The sequence below is a fragment of the Dicentrarchus labrax genome, unplaced genomic scaffold, assembly GCF_905237075.1.
Source record: "Dicentrarchus labrax unplaced genomic scaffold, dlabrax2021, whole genome shotgun sequence".
Classification (NCBI taxonomy): domain Eukaryota; kingdom Metazoa; phylum Chordata; class Actinopteri; family Moronidae; genus Dicentrarchus; species Dicentrarchus labrax.
In genome coordinates, this window is record NW_026136711.1 from 25,091,234 (window position 1) to 25,112,283 (window position 21,050).

The 21,050-nt window shown below is 40.3% G+C and overlaps 2 long non-coding RNA genes across 2 annotated transcripts; both read right to left on the minus strand.

Annotated features, from left to right (window-relative positions):
• Positions 1-2,644: 2,644 nt before the first annotated feature.
• LOC127372369 (uncharacterized) lies at positions 2,645-6,320 on the minus strand. Its single transcript, XR_007886627.1, has 6 exons — positions 6,235-6,320; positions 5,919-6,152; positions 4,467-4,510; positions 3,711-4,306; positions 3,341-3,543; positions 2,645-2,820 (listed from the first exon to the last, which is right to left on the minus strand). It is a non-coding gene; the product is annotated as an uncharacterized LOC127372369 (long non-coding RNA).
• Positions 6,321-12,901: 6,581 nt separating this feature from the next.
• LOC127372367 (uncharacterized) lies at positions 12,902-18,733 on the minus strand. Its single transcript, XR_007886626.1, has 7 exons — positions 18,625-18,733; positions 18,309-18,542; positions 16,883-16,926; positions 16,128-16,723; positions 15,748-15,950; positions 14,435-14,663; positions 12,902-14,324 (listed from the first exon to the last, which is right to left on the minus strand). It is a non-coding gene; the product is annotated as an uncharacterized LOC127372367 (long non-coding RNA).
• Between the last annotated feature and the right edge of the window lie 2,317 nt (positions 18,734-21,050).

The following is a 21,050-nucleotide window of genomic DNA, read 5'->3' on the forward strand; positions in this document are numbered from 1 at the left end:
GGGTACTGACAAAAATTTAAACTCTTAAAAATGTTTTTTTTTTCCAACTATCAACCTAATTGTCTCTTTTACACCACACTTACAATAATATACAATATACAATAACAATTAAAATGTTATACTTATTATGGGTTGCAGGTGCAAGTGTCTCCCCATTAAGAGGCTTTGCCCCCGCACGAGCCACAGCAGCATCTTTACTGATCATTTAAATCTCCCGACATGCTGGAGGATAAATGTGTACATGCGGCTTCGGGTTAACTCACAGCACACTGATATAGACTATAAAGTCTGTAAGGCTACTTCTTGCAGCTGTTAAAGTAAGATTTGTAGAATAAATATGGACTTTAATAATGCAATTGAACTCGACTTGAACTTAACCACTGCATTTTCTGCTATATTTTAATACATTTTAAAAGATTTAATTCAAGTATCACAATATTTTCACTCTCATGTCCTTTCCTCATGCAGACACACAGGGGATGTGATCAGACACAAAAAACAAACAAAAGGTTCAATGCTGAATTAATTTCATTAATTAAATATCCTTGCAACAGCATGGATAGTGCCTCTCTGCCAGGTGTGCCAAAGATTTATTGATAAATGATGTCATCTCTGTCCCATAAATTAAGGGTCCCGGTTTATTTACATATTTCCAGTAAAAACAGGCAGCTAGAGAGGAACTTGTGACGGTAGCCAATTGCGCTGTATGTTACATCCCCCAGTCCAGCAGCTGTAGTGGACCTGTTAGCTGACTGCTGAGACTTGGAGCTACCAGTGAACAGCACAGCAAAACTGGGACCAAATGCAGCATCTGAGGACAGTTTGATGACGGGGAATAAAGTACAGAGGTGTTTTTATTGTTGGTTTTGCTTCTGCCACCCTGGGCCTAATTTAGCTGACATTAGCTGCACGAGCTCATGTCTGAGTAACCAAGTTTATATCTGCCTCATCAAAATACAAATAAGTCAAGATGAGACCAGAGTTAAGTTGTACTAAAAGTGGAATTTATTCAGGGTCTGATAGTAGTATCTGAATCCAAAATAAAAAGATTTTGTGATTTCTTATTTGCTGTGGCATTTTCTTGTACCTTAAACTTGTTGAAAGTATAATTGTGTACCCCTTTCTTGACAGCCATGACTTTGTACCTTTAAAATGAAACAAATGTCCATAGTTATCACCTTAAGGACCTTTTCTGTGCCTTTCATAGTACTTTTCTGACACATTTGTTCTGTGTACAGCTTAACTGAAAAAAATGGTGTGAATCAGTTTATTTCAATGTAAAGTTTGAACTTTTTATTTATATAGAGCTAAATCATAACAGAGATCAGCTCATGACACTTTAAATATATATATAATAGACTGTACTGTTTAATAATCCAATGATCCAACAATTCCCACCATGAGCAAACATCCGGTGACAGTGGCAAGTAAAAACTCCCTTTTAACAGAAAGAAACCTTGAGCAGAACCAGGCTCTGGGTGGGCAGCCATCTGCCTCAACTGGTTGGGTTGTGAGAGAAAGGGAGAGGGAGAATAAAGGGGTATGGGATGCATAGGTTGAAATTGGTGTAGCGAGAGTGGAGAGGGGTAAAGGAAGGGGGGCAAGGGATAGCAGGTATAACAGGCTGGCTGTGTTTAAGTCAAAGGAAAGAAAAGGCATGCAAAGGCAAAGGCAAAGCAAGGCAAAGAAAAGCAAAGCAAAGCCAAAGCAAGGTAAAGGTTAAGGGGAATGACTAGAGCAAAAGAAGGGCAAGGCAAAGCAAAGGGAAAGGGAAGGAAAAAGGAAAGCAAAGGCAAACAAAGACAAGTTAAGGTAAAGCAAAGAAAAAGTAAAGCAAAGGCAAGGGCAAAGCAAACTAAAGGCTCAGCTGAGGTGCCTCATTTAAATGTGCTAAACATCTTAAAGTAAAATTCCCAAGCTTTAAAAAATCAAAATAATTTGCGGCCCATTAATGATTATCACCAATTTTGGCTGGTGTCTTCAGGCATGAATCGCTAACTGTTCTTGCTGGGACTTCAGAAGCTGGGCTTGGAGGAAGGGGGTTGAGAGAATTTACATCACTGCAGCTCGAACTGCAGCAGAACTGATGGATTCTCTTCAACAGAGTCATTCTCGTCCCCACGTTGATTTTTTGGTGTGGCGTTCTGATCAACAAATTTCAGAGAAGCAGCGCTATTGTTATCTGATACATCTGAAATGGGATTAACCTTATTTTTATGCAATTTGCCAAACCACCTCTTCTTAGTGACAACAGGCAGGTTGTATCTCTGACAGAACAGAGTTTCTAATTTTTTCAATTGTCTCCATTGAGTTTGGGTGTTAATCCTCCGGCTGTGTCCACCAATTCACCGCCGATTGAACACTTGTCAATGTTGTGACTGACTGCCTGTGTAATGTGCATAAACACCTCTGCAGTCACGTCAGCAATCTTGTTTTTTCATGTTCATGCTGTAATGACATTTGCGTAGTTCTGTCCGCTGCCTTAAAAACAAAAGAACAATAAAACAAAGGTTACAAAAATGTTTACAACAAATGTCAAACATGTATTGAAGTGCTAACTTGGAATTTTAGTGAGAAAAATAGATACATACTCTTTGGTAAGGCTGTCCAAAAAACACATGATCAAGGTGTAGATTTTGTTTGTGTCCATATCTGTAAACTCCAGAGGAACAGAGCTCAGGTCTTTCTCTGCCACTGGAAACCTCTTTCTGTGAAGGTGTGGTGGGGACGAGCTGCTGGTGGATTTTTGATCTTGTTGATCTTCTGGTAGGATCTCCTCATTCTCCACGTCCAGAAGTTCCAAAAGGACAGATTTCAGGTCTGCTTTTGAAGTAGTTTTTTTCCCAACAAAACATAATGAATGATTTAAATATGACCCGCACAATATTAGATACATGTAGTGTAAAATTTTCTTTCCCATATCCTGGGCCTATTAGAATTAAATTTAAAAGATGTATGACTTATTTAACTACTCATTACAGAAACATCTGTGGCTTTGCCACTGTGCATTTAAGTGATTTAAACAGAGGCATGCACTTAGTAAACACTTTTCCAAATTTTGCAGTCTTAAGAAAAAAATAATTTAAAATTATATGCATCTTACTGCTCCCAAGTCAGAAAAAATTTCAGACAACGAAACAAAATTTGCCTCTACTACTTTGAAAATATTTTGTAAAATCGAAATAAATAAAGTTATAAATAAAAAACGGAGAAATGCACTTTTAAATTAGACAATAAAAAAACAATTTGAATATTATAATATAGATCAACCTCACTTATCTCAAGTACACAACAATAACACCCCACACAGACTAGAGTTCACTATGAGTATGGCACTGACCTATTCAAGCACTCTGGCAATCATCATTTCTTTAGATCCCCATCTTATTGAGCACTCAGTTATGAGGTTGTGCTCAGGGAGTTTGAGCTTCCTCTGTGCCTCCGTCAGTGCTGCCTTCTTCTTCCAACTGTGGGATAAGTGCCCCACCAGCTTCCTGCACAGTGCTGTTGCCCTTGACACTCTGTCATCCTTGAGTGCATTTTCTGAAAGAAATAAAAAGTAGTGTATTACACACAATTTGAGTTTTGTGATACAAGGCTATCACTATTATACACTCACATTCTCTGTAATTCTGAAATACACACATCCACACCCCTGTCCTCTCTATCTCTCTCACACACACACACACACACACGACATGATAACTTACCAATGGCAAGATGTAATCTGTGCCCAAAACACTGGAGCCTCCTCCATTCATTAAGCCGTGCAGCCAGCACCATATGTAACACGTTGTCCGTCGTGATGCAGAGGGGTCCTCCATCTCCAGAGGGACAAAACGTAGGTCTTCCTCTGCAACTGAAGACCTCTCACTGTGAAGGTGTGGTGGAGACGAGCTGCTGGTGGATTTATGATCTAGTTTATCTTCTGGTACGATCTCATTTTCCTCCACGTCCAGAAGTTCAAAAGGGACAGAGTTCAGGTCTGCTTTTGAAGCAGTCCCGATGTTCAGGGAGGTTCCTAGTCCTGCGTCAATTTCTCTGATGATGTAGTTCCTCATGACCTCGTCATCATTTACCTCCACATTCACCAACTCCAGAGGGACAGAGCTCAGGTCTGCTTTTGCTGGACCCTCTATGTCCTCAGTGGTGCACATTGAGGCAATAGGAGATTGCTGTCTGACTTGTCAGTCTCATCCAAACCCTTTTCTTCAGCCTCTTTTTTGTTTGGCTTCCGTTTGAACAGTCCTTTCCACACAGACTTATCTTCTTAAAGATAGTCTAGCGAAGGTCAAATTAGGATCACCTGGAAAGGTTATAGTGCATTTAATGTACATTCTGAAATTTCCTCCGAAAGCCGAATATCCCTAACTTTTTGTAAGTAGTGTATATTTAAAAAGCATACTGTAAAAAAAAGCTAACAGCTTTAAAATCAGTTAATGTGAATCAAAGTTCTGAGCTCTTACCATGAGGAACAAGGCAGCCAGCTCACTTTTACCTCTTCTCTTCCCTGCACACACACACAGAAACAGACAAACACAGACAAAAAGAAGTGTTAGCCATTCCAGCAACCACTGCTAAATGAACTGCTATTTCACTCAGTCAGTTACATCTTACGTACTTGAGTTGTTTCTCTTTGATTTCATTGTAGTGAAATATTTTATGCTTAGAACATTTTTGGCAGCCTAAAATTATGCAAAACAAAAGAAGAAAAGAAGAAAGGAGAAGCAATTTAGAAACAGACTTTGACATCCCCCAGGTGAATACAGCTGCATTTCCGGTATCAAGATTCCCACATTTGGGGAATTCACAGGTGTCAGCACAACCGAAGCAATCGCTGAGCTTCGTCCTGGGTGAACCACCTTCTTGATCATGATATCTCACCTATTTACTGTTCTTTGATTTTTATTGCGTCTAGTACCTGGTACACCTTGGTGAAGGTCCAAAGCTAGCTGAGCTGATACAAAAAGGTGGTGTGACATTACTGCAAACCACTCATTAGTCACACGACAGTTGACGTCTTGCATAAAGCCTAGATTTTTAAATAGCCAATCTATCATTAATAGTTACCACAGTTTTTTTTATTCACTCAAAAATGACAACACCATGCTGTGGTCAATTGACTTAGTAGAAGTACAGACTTGTCAAGAACATAGCTTCATATCCTCTGTTATGAGTAGCGTAGCTACTTATGTCTCTTATACATGTAGAGGAGGACAAGTAAGTGAGTAATCTTTAGTGTGAGTAATTTTTATTGTTACTTGTGATGGCCACAGCCATGGCCACACAGCCATCTCAAAAGCGGTAACCTCGTACACTTACACTTTCCTTAGTTCATGCTGTTTTTCCTTAAGATTGGTTTATATACCGTTTCAGACACATACATTTTGTTGCAAACATCTTTTTTTTGGTCAAATGAAAACTTTTTCTTTTAAAATTCTCTTGTGACTCCTCTTGCCTAACTGCTAGGTCCCTCACATTTCTGATAATAAGAGGTATTAAGGGAAAAAAAACAGTTTGCATCGCTCTGCATGTGTCTGGTTTATTGTGTCTACATGCACACAAAAAATATGATCATGCGGCTGTCAAGGAATTGCATGCATTGGTTAGCATTGTGCAGACACACCTGTGACAAAGGTGGATGACTTTAGACACATTACTTAAAACATGGCAAAAGGTGATTAATTCTGGGCGCCCGAATAGCTCAGTGAGTAGAGCTGGCGGCCCATTTACCGACGCCTTGCTGCAGCGGCCCAGGGTACAAATCCAACCCGCGGCCCTTTGCTGCGTGTCATCCTCTCTCTCTGCCCCCCTCTCCTGTCTGTCTTCAGCTGTCACTATAATAAAGGCAATAAAAAGCCCCCCAAAAAAAAAAAAAATATATATATATATAAATGGTGATTAATGCTAATACTCACTTTCAGTCATGGTGTTTTGAGGGAGAGATGCTGAGGCGGTGCTTGGAGGCTGGACAGGGATGAGGGTTAGGGTGTAAGTCTCCTCCTCATAGTCCATTTGGGGATGAGAAGTAGATGGGAGAAAGGTGGAAGGGTCTGGAGGATGAGTAGGAGAAGAGGGTTGGGAGGGAGAGGTGGTAGACTGTGGAGTTGGAGATGGGCTGGGAGCTTCTGGCAATTGCATCCTTTGAGAATCTGAAATAATATATATATAAATATTACTCACAATGACAGCACATCCCAAAGCATAAATCATAAAAACAGATGTTTGCCTTACTTTTAATAATGTACTCATATGCCCTGCTCATCTTTTCTAAAAAGGGTTTTACAGGCCCGTCCCCTCCAGGGCACATGTAGGTGATCATCTCAGCATTTACTGTGTTCACCCCCTTCTTCTTCTTCTTCTTCTTCTTCTTCTTCTCGATTAACAAAACTGGGTTGTAGCTCAAGAAATATACACAATAAATTACACAAAATTTTAACATAGCGTTATTATTACACACTGACATGTTACAATTTTTACACTTTATTTGAATGTTATGTGTGCACCAGTGTTGTGCTAATGTCTATAATCTTTTTCAAGGGTTTATTGAGAATTTTCTAATGAACTGTAAGTGTACATATAGCATTTTTTCTGACAGAAAATTATGGACAGGGTTCTGTGGAGCGCTGGGATGAAGCACTTGTGCATTGAGAGAAACAAATGCTATGTTAAAGTGGATATGAAGCAGTCAACCAAGTTAAGCTGGTTTACTAAATGGATTTAACCTCTACTCAATAATTGTAAAATAAAAGTGACAAATGTAAGCATTTTAGAGAAAAAAGGAGTCCATGTTTGTTTTTTTGAGGCAAGGGCGCCGGCATCTTGTAGCACTCTGACTTACGACGTCAGAGGGTTGGTTGTATTGACTGCGTTCCACGGACCCAACAGAGAAAGTGAAAGACAGGGTTTTGACTGCGGTATTCCAAATGTTGGTTTCATAATGTGCAGCGCAACGCGATGTAAACAAACAAACATGTGGCACACGGTCCTGTCAGACCTCTCACACATGTTTGGCATCAGACTAGCTCGTCCATCAGAAACATGCAACCTAGTGGGTCAAGTTATGTGAACCCGCGAACAACTTTAGTACTGTCATTGTGAGCTAACAGCTGTAAGCATCTGTACTATGTAGGTTTAGCCCATAAACAATACCGTGTCGGGCAGACATTTGGACATATTAAGTCTTAAACCTGAGGCGTTTGAAAATTGGATAATTAGAGTAATAGAGAGTTGATTCTTGTCTTTTTTTAAAAATGTAGTTTCATCTGCCAGTTGGGAGATTTTTAATTCTCTGCCAAATAATTGAGATACCTTCAAATTTCTCATTGTTTACTATACTGATTGACAATAACTCAGTGACTAAAAGAAATAAAAAGGGAGATATAGGGCAGCCTTGTCGGACACGTCTGTTAATTTGAAATCTTTTAGATGTGTGATCTAATAGGACCACAGTTCAACATGAACAAACATCTTAATGAATTATCTGGCTACCTTTGCCCTGAAAATCCAGGGGACACAAACATTATAAATAGGACCCCAGTTCAACATGAACTGAACATAAGAGCAAAGTAACTTTAAAGATTCAACTCATTTGTCCTTCTAACTCTTTGCCTTTTCTTTTCTTGGTACCCCGCCACTCCTCTCAGGTAGTAATGTGAAGTAGTTCACTCACCATCAGGCTGGTCAAATGACTGAACATCCTCTGAGTAGCTTCCTCCAGAGGCTAAAAGGGAACACAAGACAGGAGTAGAGCTGTAACGTTTCAACACATATCACATGACTTATATGTTTGCATGTATTGACAGAGGAACTAAATGCTTGTAAATTAAAGCTTACATGCAATTACATTTTGTTTCTGTCATTGTAATAAGCAATGACATACCACTGCTTAAATCATATTCCATAAGCACTTAACTTACCAGTTTGTCTCACACAGAAGTTTATCTGCTGTTTTGTGCCCAAATTCCCGCTACAGTTTGAGCTGAAGTCCCGTGAGATCTGTCTGGTCTCGTGAGATCTCTCTGGTCTCCGGAGCCCCTGTTCCCCCTCTCCTCCCCTAACCCCATCAGCACCATTGAAACGATGTGGATCCACTGTAGGGCATTTCAACATAGAAAAATCATCATCTATAGTAAAGATGATTGAAAACCTGTTACATTGATTCAACGACAGGTTTTCAAACGTTGAAATGGTAACTATAATTAAACATTGAATCAACATAGATTTTTCAACCTCAACAAAAAATAACCAATCTGACCAAAATCCAACATTGAATTAATGTCTTTTGTTATCTGGGACACAAGAAGCATCACGAAAAATAATCACTGACATCCAACATACTAACTTACACAGTGTTTTGTTGGCTTCTGACGAGACTTCACAGTCACACAGTTTCTGACGGTCCCTAAATTTTACAACAGAAAGTCCGACAGCGGACTATATTAGAGGAGTTATAATGTAAGGAGTGGTTAATGCTAACGGAGTGGATCTATAATGCTAACGGAGTGGATCTATAATGCTAACGGAGTGGATTCTTGGAGTGAAGTCATAATGCTAACGGAGTGGATCTATAATGCTAACGGAGTGGATCTATAATGCTAACGGGGTTGAGTGGATCTATAATGCTAACGGAGAGGATCTATAATGCTAACGGAGTGGATCTATGATGCTAACGGAGTGGATCAGTCGCGGTTTGCCTTCACAAACAGTCCAGCGGGTCACTACAGCTGCTGTGTCAAAGCTACACAATCTTTCTAAACAAATTCATTCCTACAGTTCTCTCACACTAGCTCAAACAACGTTAGCACGTCCGTAGAAAGTTACACAAGAAGCATCATGAAAAAAATAATCACCAACATCTAACCTACTAACTTATACAGTGTTTTCCCCAGTCTGGGTTGGTAGGCCACGCAAATACCCAAATATGTGTGTACAAACATTTGTTTTGCTTTAAAACCTTTATTATCTGTGTGGTCTTTCTTGTCTTGACTTTGAGCCAGTTCACGACATGATAAATATGGCTGTTTCTGTCGCTAACAAAAATGTTTTACTTATTATGGGTAAGGGTAGGATAAAGGCACAACAGCATGTTTACTTAATATTTAAATCACCCCGACATGCTGGAGGATAAATGTGTACATGCGGATCAACTCATAGGGTTATGTGCAGTGATGTGATCTTGTCTTTGACATTCACGCTGTCATCACATTTGCGTAGTTGAAAAACAGTAAAACAAAGGTTATAGAGAAAAACCACAAATGTCACACATGCATGTTTACTACTCTTGTGTATGGGTCTGGCGGATCTCCACCAACCCCACACTGAGCTGTCAGTGGCACATATCCATGGCTCACTCTTTTGGCAGTCTACTTTGCATGATCCGGCGCTCAAAGCCGAATTTCACTCCGGTTCAGTGGTGCTGTTCCTCCATACATGGCTCCAGTCTGCATGTGAGGTTGTCCTCCATTACATCATTATCCTCCACATCCACCAACTCAGTGGGACAGAGCTCAGGTCTGCTTTTGTTGAACCCCTGATGTCCTCACTGGAGCACATTTATGTTTTTTATTGACAATCTTAATCATTTCTGGAATCACCCATCCTTGACAGATTCTGTTCAACAGAGTCATTCTGTGTCCACATAGCTAGATTTTTTTGGTGTGGCATTCTGATTCTGAGCATGCCACCCACGACTTTATCCCGTACTTGGCCGGTTTGCTGGGCATGTAGTGGAGAAAGGGACAGCGACCTGTTGAGAGAGAGACAGATTTATTATCCTCTCCTTCCCCACACCCCAAAGGGAAAAAAATGAGGTCTTCATCTGCAATTGAAACCGTTGTTAGGTTGTGGTGTTGGGGATGAGCTACTTTTGGTTTTCCCTGGTCCTGCATCAATGTCTCTGACGTTGTGGTCCTTCCTGACATCATCATCATTTTCCTCCACATCCTCCAGGGACAGAGCTCAGGTCTGCTTTTGATGGACCCTCTATGTCCTCACTGGAGGTGACTGAAGCAGTGGAAACTGTCTCTTCAGGACAAGGAGACCTAGATTTAAAATCACTGCTGTCTGACTTAACAGTCTCTTCCAAATCCTCCTGTTCACCCACTTAATTTTTTGGCTTCCATCCGAACAGGCCTTTCCACACAGCCTTTAGCTTTGTAGCAGCGCGACGTGCTCAGAGGGTCCTGGTGCTGCATTTGTTTCTCTGCCAATATGGTCCTCCATGACATAATTATCACACCTGACATCCAGGAGGGTCCTGATGTTAGATCTGTTACATCATTATCCTCCACATCCAAATGCCAACAGGATGTGCCTCTTCTATCTGACATTACAGAGTTGATCTTTTATTGGGTCACAGGTGAAGCCAGCATATTCCAGGTGTAGCTGGATTTTCCGTCGCACTCCACCCACGACTTGAGTCTGTACTTAGTGTTGAGCCGAATCTCGTACCGAAAATATGTAAATGTGCTGAAGCAAACAGCTCTCTGATTTTGGTTTCACCAGGACTTTAAGTGTTTTTGTAACTAGGGTGACCATATTTTCAAACAAACTGGGACCCTTCATTTGCAGGGTCGAGATGACATAATTTATGAATAAATGTTTGGCATGCCTGGCAGAGAGGCACTATCCATGTTATTGCAGGGAGATTTAATTCTGGCAAATTAATTTAGTGTTTAACCTTTTCTTGTTTGTTTTTTTCAATCTACACTGTCATGGGGATGGCCTGTAAGCTGTAACTTAAATAAGATGTGTATATGAAGAAAAAAAAATAGATGGAAGGCAAAACACACGAACTGAGGCAAATAAAATCTAATTGACAAAGTGAAGTAAGCGGATATGTCAATCATGCTGTAAAAGACAGCCATTGGCCAAAGAGCTGTCATCCTTTTACAGCTATAGACACTGGTGACCTGCAAAGGATTTCCTTTATTATCAATTATTTAATTGATAATTCATTCACAAGTGCCATACACAATAATGTTATGAATAAAACATAATAAAAAATAAAAAAAAAAAAAAAAAAGGAAAGGAATTTTTTTTTTCCCCCCCCCAAAACAAACACCCCCCCCCCCCCCCCCCCCCCCCCCCCCCCCCCCCCCAATTCCACCACCTCAGACTGCAGACCACCGCCACCCTCCACACCCATGGACAGTTCAACCCCCCTCCCCACCACCATCACCAAGGATCAGGTGAGCAGAGAGCTGAGGAGGCTTCGTCCAAGGAAAGCAGCGGGCCCGGACAGAGTGTGTAATCAAATTACACAACTCACTGGAACACATTGAGAGATGTCTCTTCAGGACATGGAGAAGCAGGTTTTCAGTCTCGTCCAAATCCTGTTCTTCAGCCACTTTATTTCTTGGCTTTCAATTGAACCAGAGCTTCCATGCAGACTTCACTTTCTCAAAAATATTTCTGTCACAATCTCTCATAAAACGTCTGTGTTGTCACAATGCAGGTACACGATGTCCTTCTTGGCCCTTTTTTCCTGGTGATAAATAATGATAAAGTTATTTGAAATAAAGAGTAAAGTTGTCAGAATATGGTAGTATCCAAGGTGGTGATACTTTTGGGATATGGCCAAATACCGTCATGTCCAGATGATTACAGACATGGACCTTTGACAGATTTTATTTTTATGTGGTATGATATGATATACAGATCTGGGTCTATATATATTGTCAATTGTCTGGATACCTTTACATATACTTAGAAACTGTTGGATCTTCCGGATAAAGGTGCTTTTGGTCCAGTGCTGGATTACTTTTTTTGTCATTATTAAGCCAGATACTGGAGTATGGCACTAGACATGATAAATATGGACACCAGACGTACGGGTCCCATCCTTTTTTTGTACTGACAAAAATTTAAACTCTTAAAAATGTTTTTTTTTTTCCAACTATCAACCTAATTGTCTCTTTTACACCACACTTACAATAATATACAATATACAATAACAATTAAAATGTTATACTTATTATGGGTTGCAGGTGCAAGTGTCTCCCCATTAAGAGAGAGCCACAGCAGCATCTTTACTGATCATTTAAATCTCCCGACATGCTGGAGGATAAATGTGTACATGCGGCTTCGGGTTAACTCACAGCACACTGATATAGACTATAAAGTCTGTAAGGCTACTTCTTGCAGCTGTTAAAGTAAGATTTGTAGAATAAATATGGACTTTAATAATGCAATTGAACTCGACTTGAACTTAACCACTGCATTTTCTGCAATATTTTAATACATTTTTAAAGATTTAATTCAAGTATCACAATATTTTCACTCTCATGTCCTTTCCTCATGCAGACACACAGGGGATGTGATCAGACACAAAAAAACAAACAAAAGGTTCAATGCTGAATTAATTTCATTAATTAAATATCCTTGCAACAGCATGGATAGTGCCTCTCTGCCAGGTGTGCCAAAGATTTATTGATAAATGATGTCATCTCTGTCCCATAAATTAAGGGTCCCGGTTTATTTACATATTTCCAGTAAAAACAGGCAGCTAGAGAGGAACTTGTGACGGTAGCAAATAGCTCTGTATGTTACATCCCCCAGTCCAGCAGCTGTAGTGGACCTGTTAGCTGACTGCTGAGACTTGGAGCTACCAGTGAACAGCACAGCAAAACTGGGACCAAATGCAGCATCTGAGGACAGTTTGATGACAGGGAATGAAGTACAGAGGTGTTTTTATTGTTGGTTTTGGCTTCTGCCACCCTGGGCCTAATTTAACTGATGTTAGCTGCACAAGCTCTTGTCTGAGTAACCAAGTTTATATCTCCCTCATCAAAATACAAATAAGTCAAGATGAGACCAGAGTTCAGTTGTACTAAAAGTGAAATTTATTCAGGGTCTGATAGTAGTATCTGAATCCAAAATAAAAAGATTTTGTGATTTCTTATTTGCTGTGGCATTTTCTTGTACCTTAAACTTGTTGAAAGTATAATTGTGTACCCCTTTCTTGACAGCCATGACTTTGTACCTTTAAAATGAAACAAATGTCCATAGTTATCACCTTAAGGACCTTTTCTGTGCCTTTCATAGTACTTTTCTGACACATTTGTTCTGTGTACAGCTTAACTGAAAAAAATGGTGTGAATCAGTTTATTTCAATGTAAAGTTTGAACTTTTTATTTATATAGAGCTAAATCATAACAGAGATCAGCTCATGACACTTTAAATATATATATAATAGACTGTACTGTTTAATAATCCAATGATCCAACAATTCCCACCATGAGCAAACATCCGGTGACAGTGGCAAGTAAAAACTCCCTTTTAACAGAAAGAAACCTTGAGCAGAACCAGGCTCTGGGTGGGCAGCCATCTGCCTCAACTGGTTGGGTTGTGAGAGAAAGGGAGAGGGAGAATAAAGGGGTATGGGATGCATAGGTTGAAATTGGTGTAGCGAGAGTGGAGAGGGGTAAAGGAAGGGGGCAAGGGATAGCAGGTATAACAGGCTGGCTGTGTTTAAGTCAAAGGAAAGAAAAGGCATGCAAAGGCAAAGGCAAAGCAAGGCAAAGAAAAGCAAAGCAAAGCCAAAGCAAGGTAAAGGTTAAGGGGAATGACTAGAGCAAAAGAAGGGCAAGGCAAAGCAAAGGGAAAGGGAAGGAAAAAGGAAAGCAAAGGCAAACAAAGACAAGTTAAGGTAAAGCAAAGAAAAAGTAAAGCAAAGGCAAGGGCAAAGCAAACTAAAGGCTCAGCTGAGGTGCCTCATTTAAATGTGCTAAACATCTTAAAGTAAAATTCCCAAGCTTTAAAAAATCAAAATAATTTGCGGCCCATTAATGATTATCACCAATTTTGGCTGGTGTCTTCAGGCATGAATCGCTAACTGTTCTTGCTGGGACTTCAGAAGCTGGGCTTGGAGGAAGGGGGTTGAGAGAATTTACATCACTGCAGCTCGAACAGCAGCAGAACTGATGGATTCTCTTCAACAGAGTCATTCTCGTCCACACGTTGATTTTTTGGTGTGGCGTTCTGATCAACAAATTTCAGAGAAGCAGCGCTATTGTTATCTGATACATCTGAAATGGGATTAACCTTATTTTTATGCAATTTGCCAAACCACCTCTTCTTAGTGACAACAGGCATGCCTGTTGTATCTCTGACAGAACAGAGTTTCTAATTTTTTCAATTGTCTCCATTGAGTTTGGGTGTTAATCCTCCGGCTGTGTCCACCAATTCACCGCCGATTGAACACTTGTCAATGTTGTGACTGACTGCCTGTGTAATGTGCATAAACACCTCTGCAGTCACGTCAGCAATCTTGTTTTTTCATGTTCATGCTGTAATGACATTTGCGTAGTTCTGTCCGCTGCCTTAAAAACAAAAGAACAATAAAACAAAGGTTACAAAAATGTTTACAACAAATGTCAAACATGTATTGAAGTGCTAACTTGGAATTTTAGTGAGAAAAATAGATACATACTCTTTGGTAAGGCTGTCCAAAAAACACATGATCAAGGTGTAGATTGTGTTTGTGTCCATATCTGTAAACTCCAGAGGAACAGAGCTCAGGTCTTTCTCTGCCACTGGAAACCTCTTTCTGTGAAGGTGTGGTGGGGACGAGCTGCTGGTGGATTTTTGATCTTGTTGATCTTCTGGTAGGATCTCCTCATTCTCCACGTCCAGAAGTTCCAAAAGGACAGATTTCAGGTCTGCTTTTGAAGTAGTTTTTTTCCCAACAAAACATAATGAATGATTTAAATATGACCCGCACAATATTAGATACATGTAGTGTAAAATTTTCTTTCCCATATCCTGGGCCTATTAGAATTAAATTTAAAAGATGTATGACTTATTTAACTACTCATTACAGAAACATCTGTGGCTTTGCCACTGTGCATTTAAGTGATTTAAACAGAGGCATGCACTTAGTAAACACTTTTCCAAATTTTGCAGTCTTAAGAAAAAAATAATTTAAAATTATATGCATCTTACTGCTCCCAAGTCAGAAAAAATTTCAGACAACGAAACAAAATTTGCCTCTACTACTTTGAAAATATTTTGTAAAATCGAAATAAATAAAGTTATAAATAAAAAACGGAGAAATGCACTTTTAAATTAGACAATAAAAAAACAATTTGAATATTATAATATAGATCAACCTCACTTATCTCAAGTACACAACAATAACACCCCACACAGACTAGAGTTCACTATGAGTATGGCACTGCCAGCCATAATGATCGTACAGTTTTGTTCTCAGTGGCTCACAGGTTTCTTGCTAAGAAAACCAGCATATTGACTTTTGCTGGCTTCAAGGATGAGCGAGGGCAAATCACAATATTCCCTCCTGTGCTAAAAAGACGCTCTGAGGAAGCGCTTGTGGCAGGTACACAAAGATACTTGCGGGCCATGGCGCACAACTGTGGGTAGCTGATCTTGTGCACCCTCCACCAAGCCAAGGGATCATCTTCTCCATCTATGGCAGGAGTCATCAGGTAATTGTTTACCTCTGCATCTGCGACATCTTCAAGTTTTACAGGCAAAGAAGGAGAGGCTGCACTGGTCTTGAAAAAACTGCCAAGAGACCTCTTCGCCTTTTCCCCCAAGGGCTGTGCACTTTGAGGCATCTGAACAGTTTCAGTATGAGACCTCTTCTCCTGAAAGAGCATCAGTAAATTCCAGTAGAGGATGCAGTGCCTTGTGAATTGACTCCAACACATCAATATCCTGCCAGGTTGGGATGAGGGAGCGTGCATATCGATCACATGACAATACCTGAGAAATGGCTTTGACCTATTCAAGCACTCTGGCAATCATCATTTCTTTAGATCCCCATCTTATTGAGCACTCAGTTATGAGGTTGTGCTCAGGGAGTTTGAGCTTCCTCTGTGCCTCCGTCAGTGCTGCCTTCTTCTTCCAACTGTGGGATAAGTGCCCCACCAGCTTCCTGCACAGTGCTGTTGCCCTTGACACTCTGTCATCCTTGAGTGCATTTTCTGAAAGAAATAAAAAGTAGTGTATTACACACAATTTGAGTTTTGTGATACAAGGCTATCACTATTATACACTCACATTCTCTGTAATTCTGAAATACACACATCCACACCCCTGTCCTCTCTATCTCTCTCACACACACACACACACACACACACACACACGACATGATAACTTACCAATGGCAAGATGTAATCTGTGCCCAAAACACTGGAGCCTCCTCCATTCATTAAGCCGTGCAGCCAGCACCATATGTAACACGTTGTCCGTCGTGATGCAGAGGGGTCCTCCATCTCCAGAGGGACAAAACGTAGGTCTTCCTCTGCAACTGAAGACCTCTCACTGTGAAGGTGTGGTGGAGACGAGCTGCTGGTGGATTTATGATCTAGTTTATCTTCTGGTACGATCTCATTTTCCTCCACGTCCAGAAGTTCAAAAGGGACAGAGTTCAGGTCTGCTTTTGAAGCAGTCCCGATGTTCAGGGAGGTTCCTAGTCCTGCGTCAATTTCTCTGATGATGTAGTTCCTCATGACCTCGTCATCATTTACCTCCACATTCACCAACTCCAGAGGGACAGAGCTCAGGTCTGCTTTTGCTGGACCCTCTATGTCCTCAGTGGTGCACATTGAGGCAATAGGAGATTGCTGTCTGACTTGTCAGTCTCATCCAAACCCTTTTCTTCAGCCTCTTTTTTGTTTGGCTTCCGTTTGAACAGTCCTTTCCACACAGACTTATCTTCTTAAAGATAGTCTAGCGAAGGTCAAATTAGGATCACCTGGAAAGGTTATAGTGCATTTAATGTACATTCTGAAATTTCCTCCGAAAGCCGAATATCCCTAACTTTTTGTAAGTAGTGTATATTTAAAAAGCATACTGTAAAAAAAGCTAACAGCTTTAAAATCAGTTAATGTGAATCAAAGTTCTGAGCTCTTACCATGAGGAACAAGGCAGCCAGCTCACTTTTACCTCTTCTCTTCCCTGCACACACACACAGAAACAGACAAACACAGACAAAAAGAAGTGTTAGCCATTCCAGCAACCACTGCTAAATGAACTGCTATTTCACTCAGTCAGTTACATCTTACGTACTTGAGTTGTTTCTCTTTGATTTCATTGTAGTGAAATATTTTATGCTTAGAACATTTTTGGCAGCCTAAAATTATGCAAAACAAAAGAAGAAAAGAAGAAAGGAGAAGCAATTTAGAAACAGACTTTGACATCCCCCAGGTGAATACAGCTGCATTTCCGGTATCAAGATTCCCACATTTGGGGAATTCACAGGTGTCAGCACAACCGAAGCAATCGCTGAGCTTCGTCCTGGGTGAACCACCTTCTTGATCATGATATCTCACCTATTTACTGTTCTTTGATTTTTATTGCGTCTAGTACCTGGTACACCTTGGTGAAGGTCCAAAGCTAGCTGAGCTGATACAAAAAGGTGGTGTGACATTACTGCAAACCACTCATTAGTCACACGACAGTTGACGTCTTGCATAAAGCCTAGATTTTTAAATAGCCAATCTATCATTAATAGTTACCACAGTTTTTTTTATTCACTCAAAAATGACAACACCATGCTGTGGTCAATTGACTTAGTAGAAGTACAGACTTGTCAAGAACATAGCTTCATATCCTCTGTTATAAGTAGCGTAGCTACTTATGTCTCTTATACATGTAGAGGAGGACAAGTAAGTGAGTAATCTTTAGTGTGAGTAATTTTTATTGTTACTTGTGATGGCCACAGCCATGGCCACACAGCCATCTCAAAAGCGGTAACCTCGTACACTTACACTTTCCTTAGTTCATGCTGTTTTTCCTTAAGATTGGTTTATATACCGTTTCAGACACATACATTTTGTTGCAAACATCTTTTTTTGGTCAAATGAAAACTTTTTCTTTTAAAATTCTCTTGTGACTCCTCTTGCCTAACTGCTAGGTCCCTCACATTTCTGATAATAAGAGGTATTAAGGGAAAAAAACAGTTTGCATCGCTCTGCATGTGTCTGGTTTATTGTGTCTACATGCACACAAAAAATATGATCATGCGGCTGTCAAGGAATTGCATGCATTGGTTAGCATTGTGCAGACACACCTGTGACAAAGGTGGATGACTTTAGACACATTACTTAAAACATGGCAAAGGTGATTAATTCTGGGCGCCCGAATAGCTCAGTGAGTAGAGCTGGCGGCCCATTTACCGACGCTTGCTGCAGCGGCCCAGGGTACTTTGCTGCGTGTCATCCTCTCTCTCTGCCCCCTCTCCTGTCTGTCTTCAGCTGTCACTATAATAAAGGCAATAAAAAGCCCCCAAAAAAAAAAAAAATATATATATATAAATGGTGATTAATGCTAATACTCACTTTCAGTCATGGTGTTTTGAGGGAGAGATGCTGAGGCGGTGCTTGGAGGCTGGACAGGGATGAGGGTTAGGGTGTAAGTCTCCTCCTCATAGTCCATTTGGGGATGAGAAGTAGATGGGAGAAAGGTGGAAGGGTCTGGAGGATGAGTAGGAGAAGAGGGTTGGGAGGGAGAGGTGGTAGACTGTGGAGTTGGAGATGGGCTGGGAGCTTCTGGCAATTGCATCCTTTGAGAATCTGAAATAATATATATATAAATATTACTCACAATGACAGCACATCCCAAAGCATAAATCATAAAAACAGATGTTTGCCTTACTTTTAATAATGTACTCATATGCCCTGCTCATCTTTTCTAAAAAGGGTTTTACAGGCCCGTCCCCTCCAGGGCACATGTAGGTGATCATCTCAGCATTTACTGTGTTCACCCCTTCTTCTTCTTCTTCTTCTTCTTCTTCTTCTTCTCGATTAACAAAATTGGGTTGTAGCTCAAGAAATATACACAATAAATTACACAAAATGTTAACATAGCGTTATTATTACATACTGACATGTTACAATTTTTACACTTTATTTGAATGTTATGTGTGCACCAGTGTTGTGCTAATGTCTATAATCTTTTTCAAGGGTTTATTGAGAATTTTCTAATGAACTGTAAGTGTACATAAAGCATTTTTTCTGACAGAAAATTATGGACAGGGTTCTGTGGAGCGCTGGGATGAAGCACTTGTGCATTGAGAGAAACAAATGCTATGTTAAAGTGGATATGAAGCAGTCAACCAAGTTAAGCTGATTTACTAAATGGATTTAACCTCTACTCAATAATTGTAAAATAAAAGTGACAAATGTAAGCATTTTAGAGAAAAAAGAAGTCCACGTTTGTTTTTTGAGGCAAGGGCGCCGGCATCTTGTAGCACTCTGACTTACGACGTCAGAGGGTTGGTTGTATTGACTGCGTTCCACGGACCCAACAGAGAAAGTGAAAGACAGGGTTTTGACTGCGGTATTCCAAATGTTGGTTTCATAATGTGCAGCGCAACGCGATGTAAACAAACAAACATGTCCTGTCAGACCTCTCACACATGTTTGGCATCAGACTAGCTCGTCCATCAGAAACATGCAACCTAGTGGGTCAAGTTATGTGAACCCGCAAAGAACTTTAGTACTGTCATTGTGAGCTAACAGCTGTAAGCATCTGTACTATGTAGGTTTAGCCCATAAACAATACCGTGTCGGGGAGACATTTGGACATATTAAGTCTTAGACCTGAGGCGTTTGAAAATTGGATAATTAGAGTAATAGAGAGTTGATTCTTGACTTTTTTTAACCCTTTAAGAGCCAAAGTCGCAAAATTGCGATAGGACGCGGTACTGAATTAAACAGCTGTTTTCTCCTAATAGAGTGTTATATCTCATTCATACTCCCCTCCACTAGTTGGCAGACATCCCGTACTTAGACCTTAGCTCAGAAAAACATCATGTTTCAATGCAAAATGTTCGAGGAAGACCCGTCCAAATTGTTGGGCGAGAAACCAGAAATAGTGCGCCACGGCGCTATTTATGCTGAAGCGGTATTGCTGGATTTAGGAGTTATTGAGACGAAATAAACGAAAATAACAAGCTAAAAGTTGATGATTAGGGAAGTGATGGGTCTCCTATTCGCTGATCCTGATTCTGAAGGGGAAAATGTACCTTAGGGAGATGACGGCCGGTCGTTTAGTGAGCATGATAGGCACGGTGCGTCTTTGCACCGGCGCTGCCGGGCAGAGCGAGGTAAACACACAAGCACAAACACAAGACATTTTGCCCAACATAGGTGGGAGTACTACACGAACTCGTAGTATCGGTAGGGGAGCTAATGGATGTGGTAGAAGTAGCGGGGGTGGTGAGAATAGCGCTGGGACCAGCGTTAGTGTTCACTCTTTCTACCGCGCCGGTCGCAGTGCGTCCATGCGCGGCCATCCGATGCGGCAGTGGTGTGCCTATCCATTTGTTAGGCTATGTGGTGGGGTCTCAATATTGTTCATATTGTCTCTGTACTGTGCCTTGCAATGAGAGGTTCCACACTCTACAAATACTACAAACTTTTATCTCGATAGATCAGATTAGGCCTCTGCAGCTAAAAGACACCTACTGTTATTATTATTATCATATTATAATGATGATAATAATGACGATAATAATAATAATAATGATGAAGAAGAGAATAAAAAAGAAAAGGAAAAGTGTCCTCCAATAGGAGGGGTGGTAGTAGGTAAAAAATCATAAAAAACGCCTACTGTTTACATAAGTTTTGTGGTAGTAATAGTTCTAGTTTATGACTGTTGGCTTACAATTTACTTTTCCCTGTACATTTGATATGCGGACAACATAACAAATAGATGGAGGGGGGTGAATCCGATGAAATAAGTTCAACTCTCTTTCAAAATATCAGGTATTTCATGGAAATTATATAATCCAATATGGCCGTCGCCATATGACGTCATAATATGCTAATTAAATGGGGAAATTTAAACTTTAGGTCATTCTCAATATTTGTCTCATTTACACTTTGTCTCTATCTCAAACCACTTTCAAGTCAGAGCCTCCTGAAATTTAGATGTCAAAATCTAGTATTTTTCAAAATAAAACCCGGCGCTTAAAGGGTTAAAAGTGTAGTGTCATCTGCCAGTTGGGAGATTTTTAATTCTCTGCCAAATAATTGAGATACCTTCAAATTTCTCATTGTTTACTATACTGATTGACA